General features: G+C 48.2%; 1 long non-coding RNA gene across 1 annotated transcript; it reads left to right on the forward strand.

The window, feature by feature from the left end:
* The first annotated feature begins 16,942 nt into the window (after window positions 1-16,942).
* Window positions 16,943-18,785, forward strand: LOC120370762. The gene is made up of 2 exons (XR_005583915.1): window positions 16,943-17,126; window positions 18,675-18,785. It is a non-coding gene; the product is annotated as an uncharacterized LOC120370762 (long non-coding RNA).
* The last annotated feature ends 1,016 nt before the right edge of the window (window positions 18,786-19,801 follow it).

Here is a 19,801-nt window from a genome sequence, read left to right on the forward strand (position 1 = left end):
TCGTTCAATCTGGGAGGACAGGCTGCCAGTGGGTTTGATCTTATGAGAAGGGGTCTCAACCAAAGTGGTTGAAAATGCTGGGGAAAGAACTTTCGTCAGCTCAGTTGTATGAGATAGGGGGTGGGCCTTCTTAGTTAAGTTTAACCTCTAAAAAGTGTGTTCTGGTTTGTTTTATTATTTCCAAAACTCCTACTCACTATTCCTTAAATCTCTGTTCTCTGAGTCATAGTAACCTTATTTTTGTTTCAGTGGTAGCCGTGTTAGTCTGTGTCAGCAAAAAAAATGAGGAGTTCTTGTGGCACTGTAGAGACTAACACATTTATTTGGGCATAAGCTTTCGTGGGCTAGAACCCACTTCAGCAGATATATGAAGTAAAAGATACAGGAGCAAGTATGTCCTTGTAAAATGCATGTATGGATGTTGTGGAAAGGATGTGGGATGCTTTACCAAGTGTTAAGTCAGTCTAATGAAATAAATCAATTAACAGCAGGATACCAAGGGAGAAGAAATAACTTTTGAAGTGGTAAGAGAGTGGCCCATTACAGACGGTTGACAAGAAAGTGTGAGTAACAGTAGGGAGAAATTAGTATTGGGGAAATTAAGTTTAGGTTTTGTAATGACACAACCACTCCCAGTCTTTATTCAGACCTAATCTGATGGTATCTAGTTTGCAAATTAATTCCAGTTCTGCAGCTTCACGTTGGAGTCTGTTTTTTCAAGTTTTTTTGTTGAAGAATTGCCACTTTGAAGTCTGTTATTGAGTGACCAGAGAGATTGATGTGTTCTCCTACTGGTTTTTTAATATTATGATTCCTGATGTCAGATTTGTGTTCATTTATTCTTTTGTATAGAGAAAGCGCATTCCAACACATCATCAAGGATCTGCAACCTATCCTGAAGGACGATCCCTTACTCTCACAGACCTTGGGAGACAGTCCAGTCCTTGCTTACAGACAGCCCCCCAACCTGAAGCAAATACTTACCAGCAACTACACACCACACAACAAAAACACCAACTCAGGAACCAAACCCTGGTGCCAACTCTGTCCGCATATCTATTCAAGGGACACCATGATAGGACCTAACCACATCGGTCACAACATTTGGGGCTTGTTCACCTCCACATTTACCAATGTGATATATGCCAGCATGTGCCACCAATGCCCCTCTGCCATGTACATCGGCCAACCCAGACAGTCGTTACACAAAAGAATAAATCCTGTATCTTTTACTTCATACATCTGCTGAAGTGGGTTCTAGCCCACGAAAGCTTATGCTCAGATAAATTTGTTAGTCTCTAAGGTGCCACAAGGACTCCTCAGTTTTTTTGCTTATTTTTGTTGTCACTATAACGATCCCTACATGCTGTGTATTCAGCAGAGCTGTGTTTGAAGGTAGAACTAGTAGGCTGTGGTGTACAGTTCCTGTGGGAACAGCAGCCTGGTAATTCTTTGAGTGTCCAATGGAACAAGGGTTGGATACTACAGGGAACATTCCAAGGACTCAAGGTGTCGGTGTGTGCCTATTACTAACCTGGACAGAGAGAGTGAGGCCTCCGGAGGCCTGGAAGTTGCCAGAAGCTCAAGGTTTAATGGAGCTGACCCACACCAGCGCTGCGAAAGATCTGGCTGGAGCTGTGGCTCATTGGGCAGCCCAAGGAGGCTGCCATAATTTAAACAGAGCCAGAGCTGCGGAAATTATGCCAGGAGCAGACCAAGATTGGAAGGGGACAAAGATGGCTTAAAGCCACCCCCACACCCCCAGCCCCGGAGTTGCACCACTTAAATGCTCAACACAAAATTTCATCCAGAGGAGCTAAACTGAAACCAATGGAATTACTCCAGATGTACATCATTGTAACTGAGATAATGGGCCAGACCTCCAGCTGGTGAAAGTAGCATAACTACATTGTGGAGGTATGCTAATTTACACTAGCTGAGGCACTGCTCCCATACATGTATAAGAGTTATTTTAATTAGCCAGAGGTAGAAAAAGATATGCATGGGCCCTGGGAATTATTCCTACCTTCAACTCCTCTCAGAGCTTGGGTGTACAAGCTTTGACTAATAAGCTGACTTTGTAAAGTTTGGGTGACTCAGGCCAGATAAAATTATGCTTATCCCCTCATTATCCAAACAATCAGCATCCCAGAGGTCTCCAATCTGGCTGGAACTATTGCAAGATACAGCACTTACAGCCAAGGCTGAAATGTTGGCACAACCACCTTTCCTGTGGCAGGTTAGCACTTCCATGTTAGGCCAGCAAGAAAGAGACTGCATTCTGCATTCATAGTCCAAACCACTGCAGCCTGCTACCGCACAGTGTGATGGTGAAGGTCATTACTGAAGAACTCTCATAAAGGCTGGAAACTAGAGTCACATGAACAGGAAAACTATTAGGGGGAAACTATGCAAACATTTTCATTCCTGAATTAAAGGAGAACTTTGGCTGTGGTCATTAAGGATCCACATCCAGAAATCCTGGTATAAAGGGATTTGCTGTCATCTATTTGTTTTGCTTTTCCTCTCTGTAGCAGCAATTTTCACCAGTAAATGAATGGGATTGAATATGGATCCATTTTTGATCACAGGAAAGAGAAGATCAAGGCTGATGAGACTCTAAAAGACAAGGCATCGTAAACTTTGGACAGAGATTTTTTTATTATTAAAACAGATGATTCAGTAAAGCATATTCAGATCCGGCTCACACTGTGCCTTCCCACAGGCAAATAGCTATTCTAAGGCACAGTGATTCTAGAACCAACAATGGCTGAACCCAAGTCACTGGAGACTACTTGGAGCTTAGCTGGGTCCAATTCCACCTGAGACTGTGCCCTTTATGTATCACTGGAGACCCCATCTGAAGAATAGGGTGTTTTCAGTCAGTTAAAGCAGATTGGAAGAGGCAGATTCTCTACAGGAAACCAGCACAATGAAGAAGCAGAGATTCAGATTCATTTTTGGAGAAACTCCACTGGCTGCTGAGGAATTACACCAGGGATAAATGCAATGTGTCTATCTCATCTAGTTCTAGAACATGCTGGAGCCATTGCAGAGGATGAGATAAGCAGGTATATCCAGCCAGCTACGGTGGTTCTGCTTTGGGGATGGGGATGAGAAATGTGGAGAGCTAGTTCATTTTGACCCCTGGGGCTCTCCTGATGAGATTTGATTTTGTTCTGTCAAGGGAGTGATTTTAATGAGTGCAGACTACGGATGGGAGGCAGTTCAGCACTGGGACCATGAGGCATGTTCAGGAGCAATATTTCCAGCCATCCTGCTAGTAATTTCAAGCAGCAAATGACAAAGCACACCATACATCTCAGCACTGCTGTCAGTGGGTGAGGAAGAAAGGCCCGACTCATTTCACTGCCTCTTCTCAACTCCAGCATAACATCCCTTCTCCTTGACATATCCCATCCCTCAAATCCATTATAACTGATATCACGGCTCTTGAGCATCTCCCTTTGTCCTCAGCTGGCCTCACAAACATCTAGGATTGCTTTTAGGATTCATTGCTGCTCCCCTCCCCTCTTGTTCCCCCTGCCAACCCTGCTCTTAAATTTGCTGCTGACTTTAATGATCAGGTTCACTTTATCTCCCATGCCTGGCTCTTTCGAGAGCTTTATTTTGCTTTGCAAGTGACCTTACTTCCCATGTGTCCTGAACCAGGATGTGGGCGGTCAGGCCTATTGGTTGAAGCAGGTGTCAGGAGCTGGAGCCACCCATCAGAGCAGGAGGCAGGAAGCCAGGAGAAAAGCAGGGCTGGAGCAGACTGGGTAGGACAGGAGCAAGGTAGGATCAGAGCCAGGAACAAGGCTAGAGCAGGACAGACACAGGAGCAATCACGGCCAGAGGCATGCACCTTGAGCAGCCAGAGGTCAGTTGTTGACGTTGGGTTTAAGAGCAGGCTTGCTGACTTCCTGGGTCAATCAAGTGGAGTGGCCAATCAGGCAGCTACGCCTGGCTCAGCTGTGTGCATAGGCTGCCTTGAGACTGGGCACGCGGAGCTGCAAGTCCTCATTCCTGACACCACACAGGTGCTCTGGTGACTGTCTAACACAGCCATACTGTTTGCTGGCTGGCCCGGATCAGAACCCTCACATAGCTATTTAATCACTGAGAAACTGACAAATCCTTGTGCCGGAATCCCCATAGACAGGCCAACTTCCTATGGTGTCCTACGGCCACTGCAGGAAAGGGAGGCTTTTTCAAATAGGGAGGGAGAGCAGCTTTCCAGAAGCTGGGCAATACAGGACCTTGGGAAGCAATAGTGTGGAGATGGGCCATGTCGAAATATCCAGGCAGGGCAGGCCTGGCATTGCTAAGGAGCTTGTAGGGGAGTGGAATGAAAGTAGGAGGGGCTGGGACTGTTGGCTGATTAGCAGGGAAAGGAGGGGAGGAGCAGTCTATTCCAGTGCTTAGTGGGGGTTAGTAGGAGGTGGGATTAGCGAGATGGGATGGGTCTCCTTCAGCTGTAGGGAGGAGAAACTAACGATGGACTTGACATGTAGCTTCTGCAGCCCCTACTGTTAGTGAAGAGCATCTCTCGTCTAGTCCTCTCAGGCAACACCTCAGACTTTGGAGCAGGGCATCCAAGGCGAGTCATGTGACTTATTTTTCATTTTCACTCACACCTGCACTTCTAGGGTCCAGTCAAGACTGGAGACAGCTGAGCCAATAGGGGTAGCCTGCCCTCCCAGGACTGGCTCTGATCCTCAACTGGGGGAAATCAGCATAGCCTCATTGAAGTCTGTAGAGATATGCCGATTTATACCAGCTGAACATCTAGCCCCTAGAATTTCCTTCCCCAGCAGAAACAGCCTGCACTGGGGATCTCAGGAGAAGGTCTATCCTCACACAAGCCCCATCAGGTTCCAGTCACCTGTCTGGAGAAGGTTTGAGGGCTCCCATGAACTGCTCTCCAGCCATTCTCAGGAGCCCAAAGAAGAAAGTATGCCCCATAGAGCCTGTTTTATTCTATGTCAGGAACCCAAGTGGTGAGGCTGGCTGGCCTCAAGATCATGGCATGACAATAGTTTAATGCCACCTTTGCACACACCAGCTCTGCTGAGCACAGCTCTGATGCAGGCCTGAATCCAGTCCTACCTCAGCTGAGAGCGGTGCAAGCTGCACTTTTGAACTCAGGTTATTGTGATGTCACTGTCCTACTCCAGGGGCTCCAAAGAGGAAAGAGCGGGTCAAGACCTGCTAGTCTTACTGTCAAAGGAAACAGGGAGAAAGAATAAAAGAAAAAATAGCCAAAGCTCTTGGCTCATCTCATCACATGCTAGAGGAGCAATAAAGGGCACACACCGTTTTGTTTCCTCTGCACTTCACCTTCACATTATTCTGAATACAGAGAAAGAACCGATCAGCCACCTGAGCCCCATTGTTATTTCTTTCTCTCCCTTCTGCTCTTTTGTGCAATGCTTTCTCGGCTGCTCTCCCCAGAGGCCAAAGTTTGTCCAAGGACTCGGGTGTGGGCTGTTGGCCTTGGAAGGGCGATTTGCCAAGGAAGCTGAAGTATCACTTTGGCTCCATGCATATGGATAGTAGAAGTATGAAATATAACAAGAAACTTAGATTTTTCAATACCGACAGATTGAACTCTTTTACTAGGATTATAAAAGCTATGAATGATGCAATCCATCAATGGCCAGACAGAATCTACTTTGACTGAGGACCACGCAATTTCGCACCATTCAGGCTGAGTGCCAATTCCTGAAGTAATCGACGGGTTTTATTAAAAAGGCAGCCTAAGGAGGGCATTTCTCGTGATTCTTTTGGTTTGTTTTGTTTTAAGTCAGCTGCAGAACATATTACAAATTAATGTAGAATTGATGGTGGGTGACTCATTAAAATTAATTATGGCCATAATTAGGAACATGAAGGGAAAAGTCCATAAGAAAAATGGCCCATTGAAATATATTTTATGGTAACATTTTAAATGAAACTAAAATAAAATAAAATGCAGCCATTTTATTCATTTAAATAATCAGATTATCACTTTCTAGCCGATAGCATTGGAGGGCTTTTAGACTGGAGGAAATCAATAGACAAATCATTTAAAAGGAAACCAAATATTCAGAATTAATGAGTTTTCTTCTTCTTCTTCTTCTTCTTTTTTAATGTATTCATTTTCACAATGATAATACTGTAGATAATTACACGGGAAAGAATTCAGGATAAGCTTCTAAACCATTCACACAACCTAAGGAATATCTTTCCATCGGAACTCCTGGCTTCATGATGCAAAACAAAGCAAAACTACTCCTATTTATGATCTGTGTAGCCGCTTTCAACTCCTTTAGTTAGACACAATGCCCTTGCCTTGTCCCTTTGGTCTCAAGCGCATGCCAACGTCCTAGCAGCATACGGGTTGGAAAAGTACAGCAGGAACAAAGCTGCATAGGCAAACTGAGCCAAAGCACTGAGTTCACTGTAAGAGAGTTTCAGATAGCAAGACTTTCTGCAGAGAGGCAGATCAAAGAGAAGCACTGACTAGAAGCTGGGTGCTTTCACATGTTAAGGGAATGGGAAGACCTACTAGATCAGTTTGGCCATCTCCCTGCCAGTGCAGGATTGCTCCTGGCATTCTCCAGTACATTGCTGGCCCTTATTAATCCTGGCTGAGATTTTCAATGGTGCCTACTTGACTTGGATGCCCATCTCTCATTGAAATGCAGTGGCATCTGGGCACCAACTCCATTAGGTTCCTTTGAAAATCACGTGCAGTTGGCCAGTTTCTGTAGTGGAAAGTTCTCCTTGCTCATTGTGAAGAATTACATTTTCCCCATTCATTGCAATGGATGTTTGGGATTGAGATTAATCTGGAGGCGTCTAGAGCTGGTGGAAAAGACAGGTGTGAATTTAGGATACATGAGGATGATCAAAGGAGTGCCCAGCCTCCAAGTGTGCTGAGCAGCTCCTTAGTTTCCTCCTGAAGCTCATTAACCTGTCTAAACACCTCAGAGTTCATGGAGGTTTAAGATTAGGGAGCCTCAATTTTACAAGGGCACTGTCAGCATAAAAAAAATCACACTTCAGATCAAACATCCTCCCCTGAGTGTTACCTGATATTCACACTGACAATATCACACAGTGGAGCCCCCCACTGCACAGACCAGTAGCAGCATGAAAGGGCCAAACCCACTCCCAGGAGCCCTGGCTGACAGGGGGCAAGCAGAGAGGGGAGGTGGCCCCAGAGCGATGCTGGATAAAGCACTGGGAGGACAACTCAGCCCTGAGGTCCTGCTGCCAGCCTGCCTTTCGCTGGAGGAAAGAGAGCAGTCTGGAGCAAGATGTCAGCCTTGTCTAAGAGGGGTAGGAGATTGGTTACTGGCCAAGTGACTGGTGCTGGGTCAATCAGCTGGCATAGGAGCTGGACTGGAGACACACATGCTGAGGCTGGAGCACATGTTCACTGGAGCTGCTGGAGGGAGCAGGCCCAAACACAGCTGGAACCCAGGGTGAGGGAATTGGCCCAAGGAGCAGGCCAAGGGCATGGACGCAGCAAGGCTGCAGGAGCAGCCTCCACTCAGAACTGAAGTCCTGACCAGCACGCTGATGGACATCACAGAGACTGGGATTCACCCTCGGAGCCCACGCTGCACCCACACTGCATCCAAGCACCCATGACCAGCAAGGGGCGGGACAGCCCCTGGTTGGGGCTAACAGTCTGGGCCTGTGGGCTGCATGGACTGGGTTACAGAGCGTCCCTCTGTCCATCTGGGTGCTGGGGACTCCACACGCTGTGCTGTTGTTGGCGGGGGAGGCCCCCGATCAGTACCTTGCACTAATCTCAGGTCTGACTCTGCTGGTTTATAGCTGAGTGCAGCATTTGTTTCCAAGGCTAATCCCTGCCTCCTCAAGCGGGCTGTAGAAAGGAAGCAGGCATTTGGGCCTCGTGGGAGGCATGTAGCATCCTCTTAGGTATGTGGCTTGCGACATGGCATCCACTTACCAAAGCTGAGGTGCCCCCAGGACATTTAATTTTCACAGTTTATGCTTTTTATTTTTGTTTTGCATTGGGGCTGGGCATTACAAAGAGAACTAATCAGTTTCACCTCAGTACAGTCAATTTCTCATCAGTTTCACTTTCTGGCTCCCATTTGCTAGCACAGTGCTGCCTGTCTGGGGGTTACCAAAGCTTTTTTCCACTGAAAAAAAAGTTTAAAATGACTTGCACAACTTGCTCCCGTTAATATTTGAGTTTGAAAAACTTTTTATATCATCGAAATGTTGGGCTGAACCCTCAGCAAAGCCAGAATGGCCAATGGGCTGTGCAGATATTTAGAGAACTCTCTCATATGGCTCCAGCTACTGTCACAGAAACCCTCCCTGCTGCTCCCTCACATCCTCCATCTATTCCACTAGCTCTCCCCAACGTCCTGGATCCTCTCAGCTGCTTCTAAGCCCTCCCTGACAGTCAGTGGCCCCTCTCATCTGTTCACCTGGATCTCTCTGATCTCTCCTGGAACCCTCTGGCTCTCATCAACATTCCTTTGCCCCTCCCCCCGTACAACATTTTCCAACACAGCGCTGGCTCTCCTCACAACTGCTGATTATGAGGGAAATCGAACCTGCAGACGTAGGTACCTGGGGAATTTCAAACTATTGAGTGAAGGGGGTCCCATTTTATTTCTGTAAAACACCAAGTCAGTGGAACCCCTTCTAAAAGGGTCTCTTCTCACCCTCATTCAATGTGCACTTGTAAGACAATGATAGCTTCCATGAGAGATACAAGGCCAGATTCTGATCTCACCCACAGCTGTACAAAACCAGAGTAACTCCGTTGACTGCAAAGGAGTTACTCTGCATTTACACTAGTGTAAAGCAGAGCAGAATCTGGCCCAATTCTGGTGTAAGTGAGGTGAGAATCAGGCCCAAAGGATCAAATTCAGCCTTCAGGGAAACAGATGTAACCCACATGCATTTCAAATGAAGTTCCGTCTATTATCTCTGTATCTTGAGGTCTTTAAACCACGATTTGAGGATTTCAATAACTCAGACATAGCTTAGGGGTTTGTTACAGGAGTGGGTGGGTGAGATTCTGCAGCCTGCAGTGTACTGGAGGTCAGTCTAGATGATCATAATGGTCCCTTTTGACCTTAAAGTCTGAGTCTATGAGTCTATGCATGGAGTAATTTGGTCTCTGCAAGATACCAAGGGCCAGATTTACTAATACTGTACACTCAGGCTGCTTTGTGCCATTCGGGAGATGCAAAGATTAACTAGCTGGTTAAATTTAACTCAGAAGTGGACACTTAACACAAAAATAATCACTAGTCAAAAATCCAGTTTTCCATCAATAAAAGCGTTTCAACAGAAACATTTCAACCAACCGCAACCATAGCAGCTGGACTAGTTTTGATCCAGTCCTGAAAGCATTCTTACAATATAGCCAGTTGGTGGATTCTTTTAGTAACTGATTTAACTAGCAGTGGCTCGGTTCTGGGCCCTTAAGGTCCCTTCCTTCTTGGTTCAACTCAAGTCAGTCCCTGCAGCTGGCATAAATTGATAGATACTGTCAGAAAATGGATTCTAAATATTCAGGGGCATGATGGTAAAGACGCTTCCAGACCATGTCTGGGCAGCCAGGCGCCTCCTCTAGCCATGCCAGCCAGTGTCAGCTCAGGCATATCCTTCAGTGTTATAGTTGTAAATGAAGCTGCACACCAGTATCATTCATCATTTGTTACTCTTCCAGCAGGAAGCAGATACATGGAGAAAGTGACAACTTTCAAGCTTCAGGGATACTCAATCAAGCTGATGCTCCTAAATTTTTGATGTTCATTTATTGCTACCCATCTTTGTGCAAATCTCCACCCCTGGACTTGTATGGCACAGAAATTGGAACTGCACTGACACTGATCTGGAGCTCAGGGTACAGTTTGGCATTGCACAATGTGGCATTGGCATGACACTGAAGGTCCATGACATCACATTGTGTGGCACTATCATGACAGTGAAGGTTCATCATAGCATCACATTGCATGGCATGGCACTGGAGGTTCACCACGGCATCACATTGCGTGGCATGGCACTGGAGGTTCACCACAGCATCACACAGTGTGGCATGCATGCGCGGCAAGTCCTATGGGTCCGTGGTGCCAGGGCACCAGGAATATTCCTGGCCCAAGGCCCAGCTTCAGCAATGTTTGGGACTGTGTCTCTCCCTCAGCCCTGCCTTCCGCCCCCAGGCCTCCATGCATCCCCCGGGCCATTTAAAACAGTCGAGGACCCCCATGCACCACTGGCAGTGCAGCAGAGCTGAGCAGCTTCCTCCCTGCTCGCTCCAAGTGGCTACCGGCCCCTCCCTGCAGCCCCTGGGTGGGATGGGTCTGTGTTCTGCCCCAAGCTCCCCTGCAGCCAATAGGAAGCTGCAGTGGCAGTGCCTGGGGGTAGCAGCACATGGAGACTCCTGGCCTGCTGTGCCTAGGAGCTCCAGGTAAGCGCTGCACCCCCACACCCCCTCACAGAGCCTGCATCCCCACCCCCAACCTGCACCCAAACTCAGTCCCAGAGCCTGCACCCTACCCCCTTCCCACACATCCCCTCCTGCCCCAAACTCCTTCCCAGAGCCTGCACCCCTCACATACCCCACCCCTTGCCCAAGCCCAGAGCCTACACCCAAACTCCATTCCAGAGCCTGCATCCCCTCCCTCCACACTCCCTCCTGTCCCCAAACTCCCTTCCAGAGCCTGCACCCCCACCCCAGAGCCAGCACGCAAACTCAGTCCCAGCACCTGCACCCCTCACCCCCTCCTGCACACCCACCCCCTGCCCTAGCCTGGAGCCTGCACCCTGCACCCAGCATCCAAATTCCATTCCAGATCCTGCACCCCAGCCTCCTTCCCACACACCCTCTCCTGCCCCCAAACTCCCTCTCAGAGCCTGCACCCAAACTCCCTCCCAGAGCCTCCCCTCACCCCAGAGCCAGCACCCAAACTCTGTCCCAGAGCTTGCACTCCTCACCCCTCCTGCATCCCCACCCCTTGCCCAAGCCCAGAGCCTACAGCCAAACTTCATCCCAGAGCCTGCACCCCTCACCCCTTCCTGCACCCCCAGAGCCTGCACCCAGCACCCAAACTCCATCCCAGAGCCTGCACCCCAGACCCCCTCCCCCACCCAAACTCCCTCCCAGAGTCCAACCTCTCATCCGTCCTGCACCCCAATCCCCTGCCCAAGCCCAGAGCCTGCACTCCAGACCTTATCCCACCCCCCAAACTCCCTCCCAGAGCCTTAGGCAGGTTGGGAGCAGAGTTTGGGGCAGTGGGTTCTGGGCACCATCAAAATTTCTACAAACCTGCCACCCCTGGTGGCATGGCATTGCATGCCACTGCATTTGGCAGAGCATGACTCAGTGAGACATTATACTATACTTAGGTTCACATGGCCCAGAAACCAGCACCGTACTGCATCCGGCACAAAACAGAAATATCCCCTAGTACCCATCATGGCATTGCACAGCCCAGAAGATGGCAAAACACAGAAATACATCCTAGCCTGATGTGATACTGATGCTGGCAGGGCCCAGATACTGGGACATGTGACTGAATCAGACGCCTCACCAGACACGTCTGGGCAGCTGGCAGCCGCCTGACAAGTTCTCATTGATTTAGTTGAGATTTTGTATTTATTTCACGCCATACATGGGATGTGCATGAACAAACAAACTAATCTAACAGTGCATAATCTGCTCTGGGTTCCGTCTTTTATACAAGGAAACAGCCCCAGCCAGCCATACAAACACGATCCCCTGCAAACAATCAAGCCCACTTGCAAGAAGAAGAGAAAAAAAAAAAAAGGATTGGCGCAGCACAAAGGGAAATGTCACTGCTCAAAGTGAGAAAGAGAAAATTAAACATGGAACACAACAGGCTCCTCCCTTCAGGAGCCCAGTCAGCGAGCACAACGGCAGAGCATGAGAGAGCGTTTCCTGCACCAGCTTTAATCATGGCCCATGACGGGATAGACTCTGGGGCCTGACTCAGCTCCCACCCTCACCCTGACTGTAATAGAGCTACTCCTAATCGAGGCCCACCTGAGCAGGGACTCAGGCCCTACACTGTAGCTGCTCTAGGAGGACCCCAACTTCTCATGTCTCCTATTGACAGAGCAGGCGGTGAAGCCACATCCTTGGCACAGACCTCAGCAGAAATAAAGATCCTCTTCCTTTTCCCCTGCTTTGACCACACCCACCCCATCCCAATAGCGCCTCTTCTTCCATAGCAACAAGGCCACTGTCAAGCTCCTCTTCTTCCATAGCAACAAGGCCACCCACTGGTTAGTTTTGCCCTTCCTTTTGGCCTCACTTCCAAGGCCATTCATGGCTTATTGCCTCTGGTTCTTATTGTCTCACTCATCAGCCCTTCCATTCCCTCTGCAATGCCAACCCCGGCCACCTGCTTGTTTCCTCCTGCCAATGTCTCCATGCTTTCCTCTGCGCCGCTCCTTGAGCATGGAACACCATTCCCAGCCTGGTCTGTAAGGCCACTCCTCTCTCTTCCCTCCATCTCCTCCGGGCCCAGCTCTGCCATGATCCTGCAGGACTCCAGCCAGCATTTAATGGCCAGGCTACAGGGCAGCTGGGGCAAGGCTAAATGTTTATTTAGGGTCTTTCTACACAGTTGTGTGGGGGAGAAAGAGAGCACAACTCCCCTGCACAACTCCCCTCCCCTCCCCGGGCAGCAACACTGCAGGGGAGAACAGCCTCCATAGGGCGGCCACTGCCCCACACATGCAGGTGGGCATGTGAAATGAGTGGGCAGAGCCGTGACTCTGCCCACCCCTAACACCCCAGCTAGTGCAGCTGAGCTCGCACAATGGGATGTAAACTGTGCTGGGTATCAGGTGACTTTTCCCCCAGAACAAGGAGGGAACGAGAGAGCAGACTGTGCCCCTGAATCACAGTCTGGCTGCTGGTCTGCTCCTGGGACAGTGCAAATGTTAAATGTATCAAATGTATCAGGCTGTGTGTGTGTACTCACAAATTCTATCAAGCTGACAGTCTCGCGCTCTCCCATCCTTTTTATGTGGCTTGTCTTTGGGACAGTGCTTTCTGGCTTTGTACAGCACCTAGCACGCTGGGGCTCCAATCCTGGGTTACATGTATAACTCTCTTTTATCAGATTTACATTTGCTGCCTTCCACTTTCAGTGAATGGCCCCTTGTTGTTGTATTATCAGAGGCGGGAGAACAGCATCTCTAGACCATTATTCTGCATTCCTTTTAACACGCAGCACCTGGGACATGACTGCCAGAAGTGCTGAGCACCTGCAGTGCCCATTGACTTTGATCTGAGATGACAGCACACAACGCTGCTGAAAATCAGGCCTAGGGGACCTCACATTGGGCCCCCAAAACTGAGACACCCCAAATCACTGATTGCATTTCTGAATATTTTCCCTAAAGCATTTTACTTCAGTACGCTAGAAACATGAAGAGGGGCTAATTTTAGTCTTGGTGGCAATTAAAAAAAACACATTGTATTATCGTTCCACCACTGAAGCATCGTGTCAAAATCTTTCTGTAAAACAGCAGTGAGATGAGGAGCTCACTGAGTGTTATAATAAGAAAGGACAATGTCATCATTATATTTGAATTTATCTTGCTGAGACAAGGCTGTTCTCATTATTCAGGAGTGGGGCATCTGCAAGCTTCTAATAAGGTTCTCTTACAGAATGGAGATAAATCTCAAGCCCTCTGAAGAGCGGTGCATATAAATACAGCTCTGTCGTGTTCAAAGTGTCCTTTGATTTTCAATCCGCCTTCCACTGCACACGCTGTTATTGCTAACGTCAGCCCTGGGCAGGCCAGGCACTCAGCACCCTCTACTCCCCTTGGCCTCAGCAGGAGTTTCTGTGCTTGGGCTGCTTAAAGATTTTTGTCATTTGCAATTTCAGTCCATTTTGGGGGTCAACATTTTGCATTTGGTTAAAAAAATTGGACATCCCCCCCCCATATTTAGGGAAGTGTCATACTGGGTTTTGATCAGCACAGTCCTTGGCGGACCTCTCTGCCAACCTATAATTCCCCCCCACACATACCCTCATCATGCTCACTCCCCACCCTGACCAGCCTCAGGCTGCCCCTTACATGGAGGGGGAGCATGTGGAATAAACCTCTATGCCACTGCCCTTTCAGGACAGCTTGAAGAACCCCGTGTGCTGCTGTGGCATTCAAGGGGGACTCAGCCAGGGCTGGAAACCTGTAGCCACAGCCCTTGCATCTGGTACATAGGGTAGGATGCCCATGAGCTTTAAATATGCAAGCTCCCAGCTGCAACAACCTACTCCTCTTCCTGCTGGGTTGCCAGCTTTCCCCTCAAGAGAACTTAGCTGCCTACCAGCTGGAGGTTCCTCAGGGGAATGCTGCCAAGCCTAATTGCTGCTTTCAGTGGAGACTCGGGCTTTATTGCCTGGCTTGCTAGGGTCCCTACAGGATCCATCCACCCTGTCACAAAGGGTTCTGGCTCTACAACCGCCCCCTCCGCCCTCTCCTCGTGTACATGCTCTTCCTGGAGGTGCCTGACACTGCTCTCATTTACCCCAGTGTAAATGCCACCAAAGCAAAGGGAGTTACAGGGCAGTAAGATGAGTGAAAGCTGGATGAGAATCAGCTACCCTGATGCAGCTGCACCACTGCAGCGCTTTCAGTGTAGTTGACCCACCTGCCCCAGAGGCGGTAGCTATGCTGGCGGGGCAAGCATCGACATAGCTCTGTCTACACAGGGGTCAGATCAATATAACCACGGCCCTCAGGGGCTGAAAAATCCTCAGTTATACCGACACTACGTCGTTTGGGGTGTGGATTTGTCACACCCCTGAGAGCCGTAGTTATACCAATCTAGGGCTGCAGTGTAGACCTGGCCTGAACCTCCTTCTGCATTGCCCGACTCTTGCCCCATCACATCCAGCTGGGCAGAGTGGGTGTAAAATGACACCATCTGAGCGTGCTGCTCTGGCTGTGTTTTACACCCACTGTGCACTAACTCTGCGCAGGGGCAGGTGGTTTCACAAGCTGGAAGGTAGCACAGGGTCAGCCCCGAGGCTGAGTCCCCCACACATTTTAAGGGGGACTGGCCATCCAGTCCCCCGGGCCAGCTTTGGAATGCTCAGCCCTGTGCCGCAGTAACCGCCAGGAAAGGATGCTCATGCTAGAGAATGAATGGCTCAGCAGAAGTGACAGAGGACAACCTCGATTCAGGGAGGACGAGACATCAGAGGCTGCTTGCAAATTGCCTTTTAAACTGCAGTGAGGAAGAAAATTGGACGTATCAAAACTTCCCAGGCTGGTATTCCGCTGTGAATAAACAAGGGCTCCTTAGGGGCAGGATTTCAATGCCGAGAGCCCCAGTTCTCTTAGAAAAATCTGTCGATGAAAACACTATCTCGTAAATATCAGCCCCAATTCGTCTCCTTCACCTTGCCCTGACCACCTTACGTGGATTCTCTACAGCAGTCGATTTCAGCCCCCTGGCCCAGTAGATGAATCTTTTTCATCTTGTGTGCCACTAATTACAATCAAGGAGAGGGAGTCACGAAGCACTGGGGTGTTCTCCAGCAGCAAATGCTTTTGTTAGTGATGCACAGACAGCTAGCAGATGAGCAGCCTGTGTCACTCCAGTGAGCGGGCCAGAGAAGAGTGTGTTACGAGGATGATGCTGGGGTCAGAAAGACCATGCTATGGGCCTGATCCTGACGGGCTCTGAGAACCTTCCACTGCCAGCGAAATCAACAAGATTGTGCACTTTGCACACTGCGGCACAGAGCTCTGTGGTTGAACTAGGGCTTTATTCAGGCCTTTCTCTACCATTATACAGCAACCCTGAGCCCTGCTTCTTGAGGCTCTGATAAAAGAGGGAGCCAGGTCTGACCTACCCCCTGTTTTGGTTTTGCAAAGAGAAAATCCTCCCCAGCAAAGCTTTGCAAAACCAAACCCACCCGCTGGTTAGTTTTGCCCTTCCCCGTGTCCTTAATGCCCAGAGCTGACCCTCTGGGCAACAGGAGAGGCACTGTGGGCCTTGTTAACATGTCATAGAGCAATAGTGAAAAATGAATGTTGCTCCATCTCATCACTAGAACTCACCCCAATGTTATGAATTTTCAACCAATTTTTTCCCTTAAAATGTTTGCCATTTTCTGCCCTATTCTAGTTGCATCTGAGAGTCTTCTCCCCTGTGCTAGGGAGCAAGTGGTTTTATCGCAGTGGGTTGTAGTCTTTTTTTCCCCTTCTAAAATTCCCCATGACCACTTGCACCTGCACAGCTCTGCCCTTGGGAACATTCATGGATAAAGGGCTCCAGGCACCTGCCAGCATTTTAACTACGTTAGTAGTCCCCAAACTGTGGGGTTCGTGACCCCCCTGGGGGGGTACAGAGGAATGTTTGGGGGGAGTTCAGGGGGGCCTGGGCCAGCCCCCATGGGGTTTGGGAAAGAAGCACCACCCAGCCATGCCCCTGCTCCCAGGTCTGGCCTCAGACCCCGACCTCAGCCCCTGCTCCCAGTCATGGCCCTGTGTACAGGTAAAGGGGGTGTTACAAAAAATATATATTACTCCACTTATATCATGCCTACATGATATGGTGGTTAGCACATCAGTGGCTCTCCAGTAGCTCCCCAGGGTCCGTCAGCATTGCGGTCACTAGTAGAGCTGACCTGGTGGTAGCAGGTAAAATTTTCAGAATTGCTTAAGTGACTTAGGAGCCTATGTGCATAAGAGCCCAAATCACTTTGCAAAGTTCACCCAGCAGGGGTGAGAAATTTTAGAAAGAAAGTCCTACATTCAGATGTTCAGGGGAGACCAGCTTCCATTTAGGCACCAAGGAAAGTGATTGGATTTTTAGATGGCCTAGACTCTTTGGAAAATCTGACCATAAGCATCACAAAGAGCGGTGGCCGGGTGACAAACACTTTAGAACTTTGGGCCCCTGCTATAGACAAGGCTGTAGATGTGCAGGCCAAAACATTGTTCCCCAAGGTGGCCGTTACAGAATTTTTCAAAGGATGCATCTACACAAGGAAATGTCTCACCTGTTTATCAGCAATGGTGAAGCTGCTCCAGAGCTACCATTGGTGAAAGATCCGTTTGGACATTGGCTGCTCAGAGTCTTGAGACAGGTAAAAACACCCTGTGTCCATGCTACATTAGAGCTCACATGACGTGTGATGCTGAACCAGCTGCACTATTGCTGGGAAGATATTTCCTCGTCTAGACAAGGACCTGAAGTCAGTAGAAAACCAGGTTATTGCACCACAGAGGGACTAAAACTACAGCTGGTTATTTTTCAAACAGAACGATTCTTATGTTAAAAAATGCCTAGTTAGCAAAACTTGAAGTTGTTCACAAAACATGGTCACTTTTGACAAATCTCCCAATTGGAAAATTGAGGGGAAAAAAGATTTAGACATTTTTTAAATGAAAAGTTTCATTTTTTCAAGTCCAAACCAGTTTATTTTGAAAAATGTAGTAAATGTATGCTATAAAAACCTTTTAAAAAGGGGGGAAAGGGGGCAAAGTTCAAAAATCAAAACATTTTGAAATGATACAATTCAATTGACCTGAAGTGACATCTTTTTCGGTTTGGTGGTTTACAGAAAAGTTTTGAGATTTTGACTTTTCTAAACTTGAAAATTCTCCCAAGACAGGAAAACCAGCTACAGCCAAGTTTGGTAATGCTCTAGAAAGAGCCATCACTGTGTATGGTTTGAAATTTGCTTTAACGGCGAAGTTAAAGATCCCATGACTTCTAATCTGGGAACAGGTCGCATCCTTGCCAATGGGCTTCTTTCACTTGTTTGGCTATGTCTGCACGAGTCATTGCTCTGTTTGCCTGCAGAGAAGTCCCCACAGAACTAGGATCTGAGCCTGTGCTTTCATAAAGTGCTTTGGGATAGCACCAGCATGACAGGTGCCTGTGAAAGGCCAAATTCCATTCTGCCTTCTCCCCCCATGAATGAATGGAGCAAAACGGTCAAAGTCAGCCCAGGAATATCACAGACAGCATGTGTGTGTGTGGATGAGAGAGGCCTAAAGCAAGAAGGGGCTGGTAGCTGATTCTAGTGGGAAGCAGGGAATGAAAGCTCAGCTCTTTAACATTTTGTTGGATAATTAAATCACATCGACCGACAAACTCCCTCCCATTCATCATGCAGAAAAATCTATCTTTCTAAAATAAAGTGAGGCTCTGAGAGGCACATAATGCCATAAAATAATATGGTAAATATTATATTCAATCCACGGATGGGATGTGTCTTGTTTTAACATCTTTGCTTTCCCCCAAGCCTGCTAGAATACATTTTCTTAGCCGCTGATGTGGATTTGAAAAGGCAAACCAATTTTGTCCTCTGCAATAGCATGGGAAAGAGAATGATGAGTGAAAAGTACAACAACTGCATGAGAAGCCAGCACTAAATTTCAGGTTGCAAAAGCACTTTCCATTATAGCTCTTTGTTTTCATATGCTCGTAAATTTCCAAAGGGCTGAAATTCTCCATTCTGGGGTCTCTGCCTGAAAGTAATTGTAGTTTCTGAGCATATGGCACTGGCCAATGTCAGAAGAATGGACCATGGATCTCATAACTTTTATGTTCCTATTAGTTATAGGAAAATGAAAACACACACAGTCAGCTTTCAAAAATTCTAGCCACTCTCTCTCTTTTTCTACAGGGCTAAGCAGATGAAGTTTGAAAGTTGAGACTTACTGAGGACTAATGACATTGCTTGAATTGAACCAGTGTTGGGTTTGAGTGACTGGCATTAACAATTGTGTGCATTTCACCGCTCTTATTATTGAACAAAGCTTCATATTCCTAACTTGGGAGGTAGGTAAATATTGCCATTTTACTGACGAGGTAACTGAGAGGCAGCAGAGCTGGGAACAGAACCCTGTCTTTAACACAAGTCTCATGCATGTCGACATGCTGCCTTGCAGAATGATTGTGCCAAACAATTTAGAGGGAACCATGAATGACCTCTGAAGGCAACCACAATTAATAACCTTTGCGAGGGGAACTTTCAGACATTTGCCTTGCTAGAGATAAGCGGAAAGGTGAACACCATCTCACTCCAGAGAGAGGGGCAGCGAGTCTCTTCCTCCCCACCAAGTGCTGGGTAATTTTTCATGAGAAAAAGATTAATCTACTGGGCCAGGAGGCTGAAATTGACTGCTGTAGAGAATCCATGTCAGGCCGTCAGGGCAAGGTGAAGGAAACGAATTAGAGGCTGATATTTACGAGAGAGTGTTTTCATTGACAGATTTTTCTAAGAGAACTGGGGCTCTCGGCTCTGAAATCCTGCCCTGAGGAGCCTGTAGCAGGTCTCTGAGCCTGTACACTGGATCAGACACTGGTGCAGTATACCTGGCCTTGGATCTGTGCTCTGGAACTTGTTAGCCCCAACTATGACTAGGCAAGGTGCCAAACACGCTCTCTGGATCTTCTTTCTGTGGAGAATAGCCACGTCAAGCCCAGTCATGCCACTGAGACCAAGCCCCTCTTCCCCAACAGGAGAACTAAAAGGAAACACTCTGTGTTGAAACTCCTGGGATTTCCACTCCCTTAAGGGGATATAACCTGAACATTGTACCAGGGGACCCTAACTAGGCATGCTCTGTGGGTTTTGCATCCTCTCCCTCTCCCTGCACCACTGGTAGATCCTTGCCCCTCAGTATGGTACATTCCCCTGTGTCTGCCCCAGGACTGGTGTACCAAGCAGACCCTGCCACCCAGGATCCTGCACGGAATGCAAGTCAGCTAAACCTGAGGATCTGAGCCATGTGTGTCAAGGGGCTGGTC

Source organism: Mauremys reevesii, linkage group 8 (assembly GCF_016161935.1).
Source record: "Mauremys reevesii isolate NIE-2019 linkage group 8, ASM1616193v1, whole genome shotgun sequence".
Classification (NCBI taxonomy): domain Eukaryota; kingdom Metazoa; phylum Chordata; order Testudines; family Geoemydidae; genus Mauremys; species Mauremys reevesii.